The sequence below is a fragment of the Bombus flavifrons genome, chromosome 9 (assembly GCF_040668555.2).
Source record: "Bombus flavifrons isolate JBK064 chromosome 9, iyBomFlav1_principal, whole genome shotgun sequence".
NCBI lineage: Eukaryota > Metazoa > Arthropoda > Insecta > Hymenoptera > Apidae > Bombus > Bombus flavifrons.
In genome coordinates this window covers 11,824,465-11,838,338 of record NC_138450.1, presented here as the reverse complement: position 1 = coordinate 11,838,338, position 13,874 = coordinate 11,824,465, and the positions used below count along the sequence as shown (strand labels likewise).

The following is a 13,874-nucleotide window of genomic DNA, read 5'->3' as shown; positions in this document are numbered from 1 at the left end:
GGTTTTTACTTGAGACTCGTTTCGTTTTAGTAGCTTTTATCATTCGCCGATATTTACTGTTTTATTTTTATTATATCTACTCTTTTTTAGTGTATAAAAATGCATAAAGATCCTCGGTATCTGTCACACGCACTTTTGATATTTTATTGCGAAGCGTGGAATACCCTTTATTTCGAGCTTTCGTCATTTATAAATTATAAATATTGACGCGCGTATTATTCTAGATATCTCGATTACGCAAAATTTATGCATTATTCACTTGCAATAATTTACGAATAAACACTAATATGGAAAACGCGAAGTATTTCGCGAATCACAGATAAAGATAATTGCCTTTCCATTTTACGTCGTTTCGGTTTTTGGATGAATTTTGATCTTTTCTCTTTCTTCCAATGTTGGTCAAAATTTCTTTCGAGTAACAGCCGACGAATAAAAATATGGAATAAAATTATATTCATCGCCAAAATAGAATAAATATCCAATCGAATAAGTATCTATCTGAATGAGGATTTATTCGAATAAGAAATTATTAAATATTTATTTGAATAGAGATTTAATCGAAAAATGTATATTTAAATAGGAATATATCGAAATAAAATTATGTAATATATACAACTATTTATATTACACCGAAGATGGACGTGTCACTAAACGTGAGATATATCCTCAAGCTTCATTGTACGGTTGTAATATTGGTTTTTATAATTAACATTTTCCAAATGTCAGATTGGAAAGTTTATCGTTCCTTGATAAATTAATAACAAACGTTATACCGCTATCCTTATATACTTGTACAAAATTAAGTAAAAACAAACAATTATTCGTATTATCGTTCGAGTAATTCCGCAATCGTTATATGACGAAACAGAAAAAATAATTTGTCACGGATAAAAATATTCGAGTATTATAAATTTATTCAGATAATTATCTTACATAAATATTTATTCGAAAGGATTCAACCGTCTGTCATTTTCTTCGTACACACATTTTACTCCTCCCTTCCTTGCTTTCTACTTTGCTATTTATCATTCACCTGGCACGTACACACATTTCATTTCGCCTTTTTAGATGAAATTCGATCTCCTCTCTGTCTTCTCCGCTTTGCTATTCATCGTTTCCCTTCTACGTACAGAACTTAAACGGACTTCAGATTCGATCCAGATAAAGTCTGCAAAGACCTTAATGCGTCTCAATGTTCGCACAGCCTTGCCAGATAAAGTGCAGATAAAATCTAAACCTAATTTACAAACATCGCGATTGTCAATTGCGCCGTCTAATTCTCTATTCTTCGGGACGACGTGACTTTTCAACGCGCCACGCTCTTCGTTTCTCCTGTCCCGCAACGGAAAGCTACTTTCCTCTTACGTAATTCCGTTTTCTGCCTTTCCTCGTCCCTTTCGGCCTCTCTGGCTCCGCTGGCTCCATCTTCTCCGCCCCACCGTTTATCCATCGGCCAGTTTCATCGCGAAATTCCTTTCCGAGTACGAGCACCGACCGATCTCTGGCTTCTCCAGGGGATCGATTGCGATTCCATTGACCAACGCTGCGGTCATCGATCAGCATCTCGATTAGGTGAATCCGTGTTCCATGCAGTTGCATCACTGGTACGGATATTTTTTTGGCGATTCGCAGCTGACATTTCCCGATGGATTTGCCACACTTTCGTGGAAATTCTCGATGAAATTTGCAAAACTTCGTGTAGCTTTACCGTGCTTTCTAACGGAGATGCAAGCGCGATCGCCTTTCGTGCGATTGCGTCACGAATACGGACGTTACTCTCTGGAAGCGTGGAACTGAAACTTTCGAGTGATTTTGTCGAAGCTGAGTAGAAACTCTTGGTCGAACTTAGAAAATTTGAAGCAGCTTCGCTTCGCTTTTTATTGGACATTTAAATGCATCGCAGATGGCATTGCGTCATCGATGTAGATCGATGTTTTGCTAGAGTCTGCGCTGCAAATTCTTGGTGAAATTTCTAAGATTTTTAATGGCTCTATCGCGTGTTTTAATAAAGATCTGGATACAGTCGACGCTCATACGGTTGCATCATGGATATAAATGATATTTCTTAGAAATATAGAAATAATATTTCGAAACGAGTTTGCTTTAATGAGTTTGATAGGCAGCGTGTTTATGCGAACTTTGCACCTAGTTTCAATTCAATTTGCGAAACTTTTCGGTAAGTTTACTGATCTCATCGATACGCGTACAAGTGAAAGAATTAAATTCTCCGAGACCTCGGTTTCACAGAGATTCGATCGACCAACTCTAAATAAATGTAATTTTATCAAAGGCTAACTCTTGCTTGGCATTAAATGATCTAGAAATTAAAATTATCAGAGATTAAATTTTCCAGAGATTAGATATTATTGAGAATGAAATTTCCTAGAAATCTTTCTTCGCGTCGGAAATTAGATTATCTATTTATACAATCGAATATTTCTAGATTTAGATTTCACTAGAAATTAACCTTGACATTTTCGTCTCGAATTAACCTTGTCGAAGATTAGAGATTTATATATTACGTATCCGATGCAAACATTGCCTTATTACTGCATTATTAGATTGCACGCAATCTAATCTATCAGAGATTCACAAATACTCCAATCGTTGAAACATTTTGGAATTTATTATTATCGATAAGCTTGATCGATCTGTTCGTTTTTGCGTCGAAATTTTTCGATCAAAAGGACAGAAGAAAGAAAGAAAACGATACAAGCGACGATTAGAAATGAAAGGATCAGCTTAACTGGAAACAGTGAGTCACGAAAGCACGTTTGCAAATGGAAAAAGGCTCAAGGATGCTTGTCACATACGGGACATCGTGCGTCAATCGGATGAAACAGTAGCGAAGGATAACATTTATTATTCTTTGAGAAAACGAAAGAAACGATGGTAATACATCTTACTGAAATTACTGCGACGCGAGAATACAAGTAGAAATATATAAATAGAAACACATCGAGTCTTGATCGAGTACCTGGCGAGTGAAACGAACAGTGCTTAATCGATATTGGCAAAACCACATCTTGCAAAGCATTAAATTTGTTAGCAATCATCGTTTGAAAGTTTTTCTTTGTTTCTATCGATCTCGTATATTTCAGCAAAATGGCTTAAAAAGAGAAAAACAAGGGTAGACAAATATTGGAGCGAACATTTTCGATGAAAGATACGTACAATTTCAGAGATAGAAACGTAGCGAATTTGTAGTAGTGAGTTTGTCGATACGATACAGTTGTAGTTCTGCGAGATTCGTAAGACGGACGAGACGATTCTTAAAACATTCGATTTACTCGACTTTCCATTCTTTTCGCGTTATTCCATATCAGGTTAATGCTGAAATAATGGTACTTTCTATTTTATGATACAAATAGCTCTTCGGCAACGATCCTCCGTTTGTCTACATCCTTTTTTTCCTGCATTCACGAAACAACAACACCATAAAGATAATTAAGCACTCGTTGATGAACTTTCACAGGAATTCCGGACGTTTCTGTGTCTCGGAATTACATCAAATTCGCCTGTCCAGGAGTCTCCGATCGCTTCGATTTGAACGTAACAAGGTTTATGGACCGGTGTGAGTTCGAAACTGATATAAATGCGAAACTAAGTCGATTTACATAATGGATAAAAATCTACATCGTCGACGAGATCAACGTCTATCGTCGAACGGTATACACCGGCATACGAGAAATTTGATTTCTAAAGGAAACGGCAACTCTCTCGAACTCCATCGATCTAAACTTGTCCGGTCTGTTCTAATAATCAAGCAATCTCACACAGCAAGGTACATTCTCTTTCCAACTGATAAATTACAGTTTCGTATCGCAGTTATGAATCAATCTGGTTTCGCGAAGATAACGTATTTCGTCGGTGGAAGAGCGTTTTATCGCTGGAAGAAAGAGCAACTCGAAACAATCTTCTCTAACGTGGCAGAAAATGGCCTTTCGATTTGTCTTGCCGAACAAGCTCTGTCGTATCGTATTCCCCCGCGACGCAACCAATTTAAATGAAATTAAACGCAGCATGATGTTCCTTTGAGTCATCCAATTAGCGGATCACAGGCGTAGACGATCGTGTGCGAACGTCGGAGGAACATCGACCGAGGTGGCTCGGCTAGCAAACCGAATTATCGGTTTACCGGACTGATTCGATGATCGAGCGTGTCATTAGGAAAAAACAACGATGGAAATAGCAAAGCCGGTGCTCCAGCACGTGTTAACCGCGTTATGTAATGCAGTTAGTCGCAAACCTCGTCAAAGTTGTTGGCGAGGCGCTAATTAACAAGGCTAAAAGTGTTTTCATCGATCTGCCTAATTAAAAGTCAGAGCAGTTTGCGAGGATACTTGGCATCGTTGACTTCGGCCGGGCGTGATGGGAATACACGAGCGAAGGAAATTTTGATGAGAATATTTATTCTGCATGCTACCAAGGCGATCTGACAGTGTCCGTGGCCAAGATTTTCCAGTTATTCCAAGCGATTTTGGAATTTTTAACGATCGACGTTTCCCAGACGAAGAAACTTTGGAAGTTCTCGCGATGCGCAAACCCGGCCAACTTCCAAGGTGCTGAAACTTCCAAAATAGTGTAAATGCCATTAAACTACTCCTTACGATCCACAAAATTCTCCAAAATCCATAAAATTCCTTACAACTTTGCGATCTCCTCGCACTTCGCCATATACCTCGCTATGTGTACATGTACCTCTGAAACTTCTCGAAACGTTCCATCAAAACTACGTAGACCCCACTGAATCCTTTGAAACTTTGACTTGCTCGCGAAAGAAAAAGATTGTCCGAGAAGAAGAAGGAGACAAAGATGCGCTTCGTCGCAGGAATGCTGAAATAATTCCCCAAAATTCTCAAGATTAACAGAATTCGTCGAAGCTTCGTAAACTCCGCACATTCCATCGGTATACCTTCCACCACATGATCCTCGAACTTTTCGAAGCCACTTGATGATTCAGAACGCTTCTCGCTACTCCTTCTCAGACTTTTACTTTCCCGCGAAAGAAGAGAAGAATTCGAGGAGAAAAAGGCAACCGACCGGTGCATCATCGGTGACGTAAGGAGCGTCATGAACGTTTCGCGGTACATTCCGCGGTACTCGGCCACGGGAACGGTACCGTTTTCTGCGTGAAAGCAAGCACGTCGGATTTTGTCGTGAACCATCGTGATTCACGCGCAGGCGAAAGGACGAGCAGCATCGGATCCTCTCGTTTCTGCGGTGCAGCGTCCAGTTACGTGAGAAACGCGGCTACGCATCCGTTTCAACGGATCCCCGTAACTTACCGAACCCAGGAGGATGACGAAGAAGGATCGTGGGCAGCCGCACGCGCTCCTCTCGTCCGTTTCGCGGATGAATCTGGCGATAAATTTGGAGGAACGGAGTGCTCGCGCGAGAGTAACTGTGAATTGGATATCGTCGATGATTTATGAGATAATTTAGAATGTCTGACTCGATGCTCCAGGTTCAAAGAGTGGACACGCACGCATGGAAATGTCGGTTAACGAGTTGATCGCGAACTTTATACGTTTTGCGCTGCCAGCCACGATAAATTCAAATATACCGTGACGTTTTATTGTTGAAAGATATAACGCGTTTTGGGCACTTTCATTCCTGACAATGTTGTCCAAGTCGTTCGTACGGCCGAAAATCTTTCAGTCCGTGAAATTTATATCGCTTTAACCGTCTTAAAAGATGTGGCAAAACGTCACTGGGGGGAAGGAAGGGGGTCACCGAAGACCATCGCTGTTAATTGATCAATGTGTTAATTGTCGCGAGATCTACGTTGCCCTTCTTTGTTAACAACGTCTTGGTGTTTTTTTCTTTTTTTTTTTTTCAATTTTTGAGGTTATGTCAGAAAAGTCTGGGATCGTCGCGAAAGTCCTCTTTAATTCGCCTGGAAATCTCTTCGATCATTACGAAAGCTTTTGTGATATTAGCGAGACGTATGAAAAATTCGAAGAATATTTTCACCGCTTGTTAACGTGTTCGTACGACGATCGTTGTCATAATTTACGTCGTAGTTAACTTGTTAAACGTTTAGCGACGGAAACGACGAAGAGAGGAAGAGAGAGAAGCGGAGGGAACCACTGTTCGGCCATTAATGAATTCTTATTGAGAAAGGTCGCTGACTAGTGTTTCTCGTGGAGTTCAGGACGACCTCGAAAGGTTGGAACGAGGCCAAAACGAAAATCGACGGGTCCCGGACGAAAGGTGAAAGTTGTTTTTGTCATTCCGATGTTCCAGATCACAATGGCGCCACGACAGATTCTTCGGCGATTACAAAACGTTCCATACCATCTTCGACGTAACTTCCGTCCCACCCAAAATCTTTTATACGAATAAAACAGTCACGTACCTATAAGACGGCAATTTTCGTTCAAATTCTTAAAAGAAACTTCCTCCTCGTTTGCGAAAATAAAATACAGGATTCTCTTCAAGTACAGAGTTCCGTTAAAATTCTTAGCAAAATGTCTCGTCGTAATTGGTAAAAATAAAGGACAATTCTCCTAGTAATTTCTGTACGGATCCCAAATAAGCAATCTCCTTAATTCTTAAGAAAGAATCTCTGAAGAAAAATTTCTGGTACTAAGATCGTAATACCAATCTTCATCCGAAAATTCATGGAATTTCTAACTTACCGGAAACAAACAGCACCGCACTCTAAAGATCGCTAGACCGTTAACAAAATCCCCAAATGTTACTAGTTTCTGTGATCAGAAAATGGATCGGGTATCCCAAGATCGTAAAAATTTCAATGCTGGGAAATTGTTGCGTAATCCTTTGTCACCCTGAGAACTTAGCGAGAAGCGGTGCGCCGTATCTCAGTCAGGAAGCTGGAGATTCCCGTCATTAGAACACGAGTATTCGATCGATGTCATTAATCGATAACATCTACGAATCTGTTCGCGCAATTTGCCTGTTCCTCCGACCTTCCTTTTACTTTAACCGACGATTGAGAAACGAACACGTGTCGTCATATTCTTATTCCAAAATGGGAAACGCTACTGTTACCTACTTACCTCTCGAAGACGATTAGGTTAATTTGTGCAACGGTGACCATAATAATTCGTACCAGTTTCCTACCGAACTATTCGCGATACGTAATATTTGAAATATTCTTAGTCGGTATATATTTCTTCGTCGATAAGCGCGTTTAAAAATTGATACTATCTTTTCAAGGTAATTTTTATCGCGATAATCTAATTATCAAGTTATCTTGTTATCATTTTTTAATGGTAATTTTCGTAGAATATTCTTCGTCGAATCGGTAAAGTTGCGAATACGGAATGCCCTTTTGTGTTTTTACCGATAATCCTTCGTTAGAACGTTTATTCTGCGAACTTACGTCTCAGTCAAGTTGCGCATCAAGGTGAACTTTTCTCGCGTAAATTCTATCTCCATCGATTGGATTCGTGACATTGAAAATTGAGAAACGTTCTTTGTGATTAATTGGACAGCGACGTTTATTCAAATATATTTCTTCATACTTCTCGGTTGGAAGCATCGCGATAATTCTATCGGCTATAGTTTGAGGTTACGTAATTTTTCAGAGAATGAATTCGAAATTTAAAGGAGATAGCTGTTTTGATATTTTGTCTTGATTACTTTATTCTTTTTTGGAGAGAGTTTCTCGAAGTCTGTCGGATGTTAGGCTTCGCCGACAATACGTAGATCGTTTGCGAATAATCGACCGATATCTCCAACCTCGGATAGCTCTTGCAGACCGGATAGTGAAGGAATATGACAATGTGACACAAATTCTGGCACCGATCGTCTAAATAATTTACCAACGAAACAGGATCTGATCTTCATCGGCTGATAGAAAAATGCAACGAAATGCATATCCGATATCGCTTTCTGATCCGACGAGAATCTGACGAGGATCCGAAAGAATGACAAGAATTTTAATTTCTGTTGGGCAAACAACCTACGGGGAGATATTACTAAAAATGATTAATAATCATTTGTTTATTATTTTGTTTTATATACTAATTAAATATTAGTGTTCTAAAGATCGTACCAACAAATGCACTAAATAATCTCAACCACTTTCGGTGAGAAATAAATATACACACACGATTTTATCAATTGATAAATAAGCGAAGCCCGGTCGGTGTTCTTACGCCCTCTGCAATGTACTAAGTGAACGTACATGGCTGCATTACTATACGTCGGTAATATCGATATTTCTTATTTGATATATTTTCTAACACGTACTGGATATAAATTGAATCTACTAAAACAGCAAAGATATTAAACAAGATGTTTCAATTTACGTATTAATTTAAACGTAATCACGTACATTTATAAATCTTATCGACCATTAATACGTCAGTGACAAAGAAGATTGCGACAAATTGCGTTAGATGGTAGCACAGTGCAAGACAAGCATCATTAACTATATGGAATAGTAATTTGAAACTTTGATATAGATGTTTCTTCTTTTCAAATTGACGCGATATCGATTAACGTCGTAATCGATACGCATACATCCTTTACGAACTTGTAAAACGATACAACTTTCTTCATAATATTAATGCCATGTTACGCGATACCGTTTCCCTTTCTTCCGTTTGCCTTATTTTCGCAAACGAAGATCTTTTAAACAATGAGAAAGCGACATCTCTCCGGCAAAGAAGATACAGATAAACAAGATCAGAGACTGCGTTCTTCCGCGTCAGAACTCGTTCTACAATTATTCGAAAATCAGCCGAGTCACCCCTGTTTACCCAGTACGTTAACCCCTTCTTCGACCCTTCAAATCGCCAGAAAGTCTACCTTTTCGAAGGTTGCTTATTGCTCGAAATAAAACCGTTTACGAAATAATCAAACGTTAATTATACTTATTACACGTTTAAACAAATATTCCATCGACTATATCTTTACGTCCTGTAAATATCCTATATCCCGCAGCCTCTATATACATTTTCAGACCGGTCTTCAATTTTACCGATATAATAATTATGGCAATCGTAACTCGTTACAACGCGAATGAAATATCAAAACGTTTTACACACAACGCCAAAGATATACCGTACGTAAACGTTTTCCATGCTAACTGTTCGAGCCTCGAGTACCTACTTACTTTCATGAGCTACCGTATATATACGTAGGTAGGACCACGTGTACGTGCGCGAGCTCGCTTTTACAATTCGCAATCGGTCGCAATATACGGGCAAGAACCGAAAGGGGAAAACTGGTCTTGAGCTGGTCTTGGATTGTCCAGTTATCGACGTTATCTCGTCTCTTTAAAAGGCGACTGTGAAAAGCCTCGGGCAAACCGTTCGCGTTCCAATGATCGATCGGCACCTTCGATCGCAGTTTCCTCCGAGTTTAGCCGGTCATTAGGACCTTAAAGGTCGCCACTGCCATCCGTTCGATCGCCAATACAGGCACACGCTTATATCGCGAATCGTTCGTCTTCCCGTGTTTACCTCGTTCACCTTTAAAACGCCGTCGGACGCCTACGGTGTAGAATTTCAGACGAAGGAAACATTTATTCGGCGAATTATCTCCGCTGAACGATCCTCGTTTCTCGCAAATGTTTTTACAGGATTGAATGGCAAATAGAGACGTCGGATGGTTTGGTTCAGCTTTGGAGTAGGTGATCAGGTTTATTTAAAAATCTACTATCGTTTATTTAATTTAATCAAAAAATTATAATTATAGAATTTAATCAAAAAAGAAAGTAAGAAGTATGGAAATATTAAAAATAAGGAATACGACGTGGTATATAGTACGCTGATACGGAAGAATATCAGGTTGACACGTTTGATGTAACGCACTCCCTCTGCTTTACAGAAATGTTTCATTTTTCTAGCTTATCGACGTAACCAGAGAACGTGTACGAACATGGTGCAACGTTCGTGAAATTCTTTACAGCTATATATACGTGCCTTCGTGATTCGTCCGACTTCTCTGTCGAAAAATTGTTGTTTTATTGCTTCACGATGCGACAATTCGTGAGATGGGGAAAAGAACGAAACGTTGGCTAACGTTGGAAAGTTCATCGATGGTCAAAGCTGCCGAATCTCTTAAAAGGTGCGAAGTATCTCTTCGTTCGAATCCACGTGTTTCAGTCGCCTGTATAAAAAATCGTCGCTTCACTCGCCCACGGCTTGTCCATGAAACGAATTAAGCAGAATAAAAAAATTAGCCAACTCTTCGAAGCCCATCGACGATTACACGCGCGTGCACTACCGGCTGACTCAGATAAATTACGAGCGGCTAGTGGTTCCCTTACGTACAGGAAGCTCATCTCTTTCTCTCGCTCTTCCTCTCTCCTCGCATCGATTGTCGCGTTAGCAGGAAAATTTTCCTGGAAACACGAAATCCGCAGCGTGACTCATGGTGCCTCCAGCCAGATTCAAGGTCATCGATCCGCCCACCAAACGCCACGCTCCGCAGATCCGTTTCTTTTCGCTATGGCCGGAGAAAAAGAGCCTGAACAAAAGGAGCAAACGGCGAGAAAACGAAAAAGCGGAACAGCAGAAGGGAAAAGGAAAAAGTTTAAGAGGGAGGTGGGAGCGGAGCGACAGCAAGAAACTGGAGGATTCAGCGACGAGTAAAAATAAATAGTTTTGCTTCGTCCGTTGCTTTGTTGTTTTATTTTTTTTCTTCTTCTTTTTTTTATTATTTTCTTTTCTGAGAAACGAATTAAATCGATCGTTTCTCTCGTTTCACCGTGCCTGATCTTGGATTGGTATAAAAAAAAAGAAGAATCAATTTCGTAATTTTATGGTTACCCAACTAGATTTTCAAAAATAGATGGTTTATCGTTTGCAAGATTTATGGATTACGAAATTGTTAGATTTAAATTAAGACGCATGGTAGTGTTTTTTGAGAAAACAATCGATTCTGTTGCGCTTCGTTATTGAAAGATTCAACGAAAGACCTAGTTTAAGTATGCTTAGCCCTGACCTCAACCAGCATAATCCAACTCTAGCCTTGATTTCGTCCAGGTACAGGCTACTCTGTACATATTCGCAGGTTAGTTTGCTTTCATTGTAAACATAAGTATCCCTAACTTTGCGTAGACCTAGTTCGTGGCGATCCACAATCCTATTGAAATCCGAGTTTGATTTATCGTATGGTTAATAGCAAATCTATTATCGACCGAAATTTAGTTAAACTTTAGCTTGCAATGTTCGATCCAGAATTTCCTGTTTGATCGTTTCGCGAAATGTTATCCGGAGGGAACGATAATTCTCGTCTGTCTCCGTACGCCAGTGACGCGTCTGATACGACTATCAACTTTACAGGCTATCGTTATTTAATGGTGTAACAGTACAGGCCAAGTTATTGATACGAAGAGCATAAGAAACCGATAGGACCGACATTCCTCCCGGTCGATGCGATTAGGCCAGTGGTAATGGCATTTAACTCTTCTGTTACTTAATTATCAACACAAACCCTCGTTGTTTCGTGTTCCAATTTTAATTTCACAGTGCGATTACTAGATATTAAACACATCGGTCGATAAAACAGGTGGCTGAGTCTGAAATTTTTATTAATATCGATCGAATACGAACTCTATCGATAAAACTTGTTCGTGTACGCGTTGCGTACAATATTTTCACCGAAATCGAAATTCGCCGATATTTCTGTTTCCGAAGATGATCGAGAAAAACAGAATTCCTGCGTATCGTCTATTTTTATCGAACGTGTTATTCGAACCGTAGATCCAACAGATTATTGCAGTTATTGTAATTGCAGTATCACTGAACCGTTCACTTAGAGATAAGATTGCGATGTTTGTACACGTGAAGACGATACTTTTTTTGTAGCGGACTAATGATCGATCGGTATATCATTGGTCCGGGAACAATTGCTATTGATTGATAAAAAGAATTCTATTTTTTCTTTCTCTTCTTAGCGATAACCAGTGACCTTTAGAATGACGTCCCCAAGTATTCTTGTGATTCTTCAAAAAACATTACAGTTATCTACAAATCCGCCTTTAAAGTCTACGAATAGACTTTGAAACTTCAAAATCTTTTCCCAAAATAATTAACATCTTTTCTCGCGCAACTCGATGCTCGACCGAATCGTTCAACTTCATTTCGACAACTAATTCCCCTAAATACATGGCGCTACGTTTAAATTCCCTTCGACCAATCCGTCAGAATAACAAGGATATATCGCGTCGCAGGTCATTTCCTGATATCCAAAGATAATTATAACCTCGAGCTATGTTCCCAAGGAAAAAATACAACTACGAAACGTCGAAGGAATAAACCGAAACCCCAAAGAGATCATCAGTGTCCATTGAACAGACTGTCCCGGACAAAGAATCGTCCCGTGTTTCTTCAGGTGTAATAAGAATGTAGGAGGAGTTGTGCGAGCGGATTGTGAGTCAGCAGGTAAAGACGTGGCGGGGCAGAAAGCTGAAAGAGCGGTTCAAGAGGGCAGGAATCCAGAAGAAACGATCAACGTTCCCGGTGTAACCCCATGAGTCACCGGCTTGCCATCCCCCGGCAGCCGCATACCTGCCGCCACCTGTTGCGCTCATTTTCTGGGTCGTGCTACTCGTGCTCGAGTTTCACCCTCTGCCCCTTTTCCTCATCACCGTGGCCAACTATGTTTTTCCATCCTGTTCCACCTTGCGCCGCTTTAAGCTGCAACGAAAACGATTAGTAAAATTTCACGAGCCTGCTTGAATTTGGTTAATTCCAGACTGAGGAGTAAATAATCGACGGTAGATCGAGCTACGTGTGAAAACTAGTCAAAAATGTAGAACGACGTTTTTTCATGAGATGCATCGTCTTCGAGAAAAGCTGATTTGAAAATGTATCGCGCGTGTGCATCGCACCAGTTCCTATCCGAACATGTGCAAACATTATTTTCTCGAAAACAAGGTCTGACATGGAAAACATTGATAGGGGTTATGTTTCTTAACGTGCCTCTGATCGTTTACTTATACCTAGTCGGTACTTAACCAAGTTCAGGTATACTCTTAACTATTAGGTTGTCCGAAAAGCTTCTTTCGTTTTATGAGGGAATAATAGACGCACAGCGTTTTTTGTTTTATATTATTTTACGCACGATCCGTTTTATTCTGTTGACATAAACACCACGACATTTCACACACTTGCTTTCACGTTTGTACGAAGGTACACTGTTGTAAATAACGAAAGAAAGACACTTTTCTGACAACCTAATATATTTCTCTTTTCAGGAAGAATCGCCCCATGTCGGTTACAGGACACGCTGCATAGCAAATTATTTATAAAATTGGGCAAAACTGCTAGATAATTTAATACGAATGAAACTTGGAAATTGTCGAAAATGACAACCTGAGTTTGCGCTCGCCATCTATATGCAGATGCACTAGTTACAATAAATAGTAACTAGAAGATAGCCCTAGATACAATCGATAGATTTAATCGATAGGTTTAAGATGTTCTTTTGTTTTTATCCCTAGTCCATGTAAGAAAGTGCAATAAAGATTTTTCGACTCAGAACGGTGTGATAGATTCATCCAAAGAATAAAACAATAGTTATTATGATCCTATCTCTGAATACAGAAATAACAACAGAAATTAGTTTCTGATACGCAGCAAAATTAATATTATAATCATGGTATAACGATAAAATAAACAATCTGAACATGTACGTAGAAAACGTACGTTTAAATCACCAGATGTTTTCTGCAACACGTTCGACGTGTGTTAAATATAAAAAAGACGTGTTTTTACGTGATCTACGCTAACTCACGTGCATCGATTAATTCTCAAAATACTATCTCTACCATCAAATCGATAATTAATTGTCTCGAAACATCGGTACGTAGGTGTGTTTCGTAAATCTGTTCATTGAGAAAATCATTCACGTCGACACATTTTTCGTGGAACTATCGTGGAATGAAA

The 13,874-nt window shown here is 39.5% G+C and overlaps 1 protein-coding gene and 1 long non-coding RNA gene across 3 annotated transcripts in view; one reads left to right on the top strand and one right to left on the bottom strand.

The window, feature by feature from the left end:
* Positions 1-13,874, top strand: part of LOC138183118 (lymphotoxin beta receptor inhibitor) — a 201,786-nt gene that overhangs the window by 76,034 nt on the left and 111,878 nt on the right. The window lies entirely within an intron of this gene.
* LOC138183169 (uncharacterized) overlaps positions 10,057-13,874 on the bottom strand; it is a 40,206-nt gene continuing 36,388 nt past the window's right edge. Inside the window, exons 3-4 of one of the 2 annotated variants that reach the window (XR_011174005.1) lie at positions 12,495-12,623; positions 10,057-10,428 (exon numbers count right to left, since the gene is read on the bottom strand). This is a non-coding gene — a long non-coding RNA (uncharacterized LOC138183169). Of the gene's footprint in view, positions 12,624-13,874 lie in introns of both variants that reach the window. The other variant, XR_011174004.1, reaches the window with a different exon arrangement.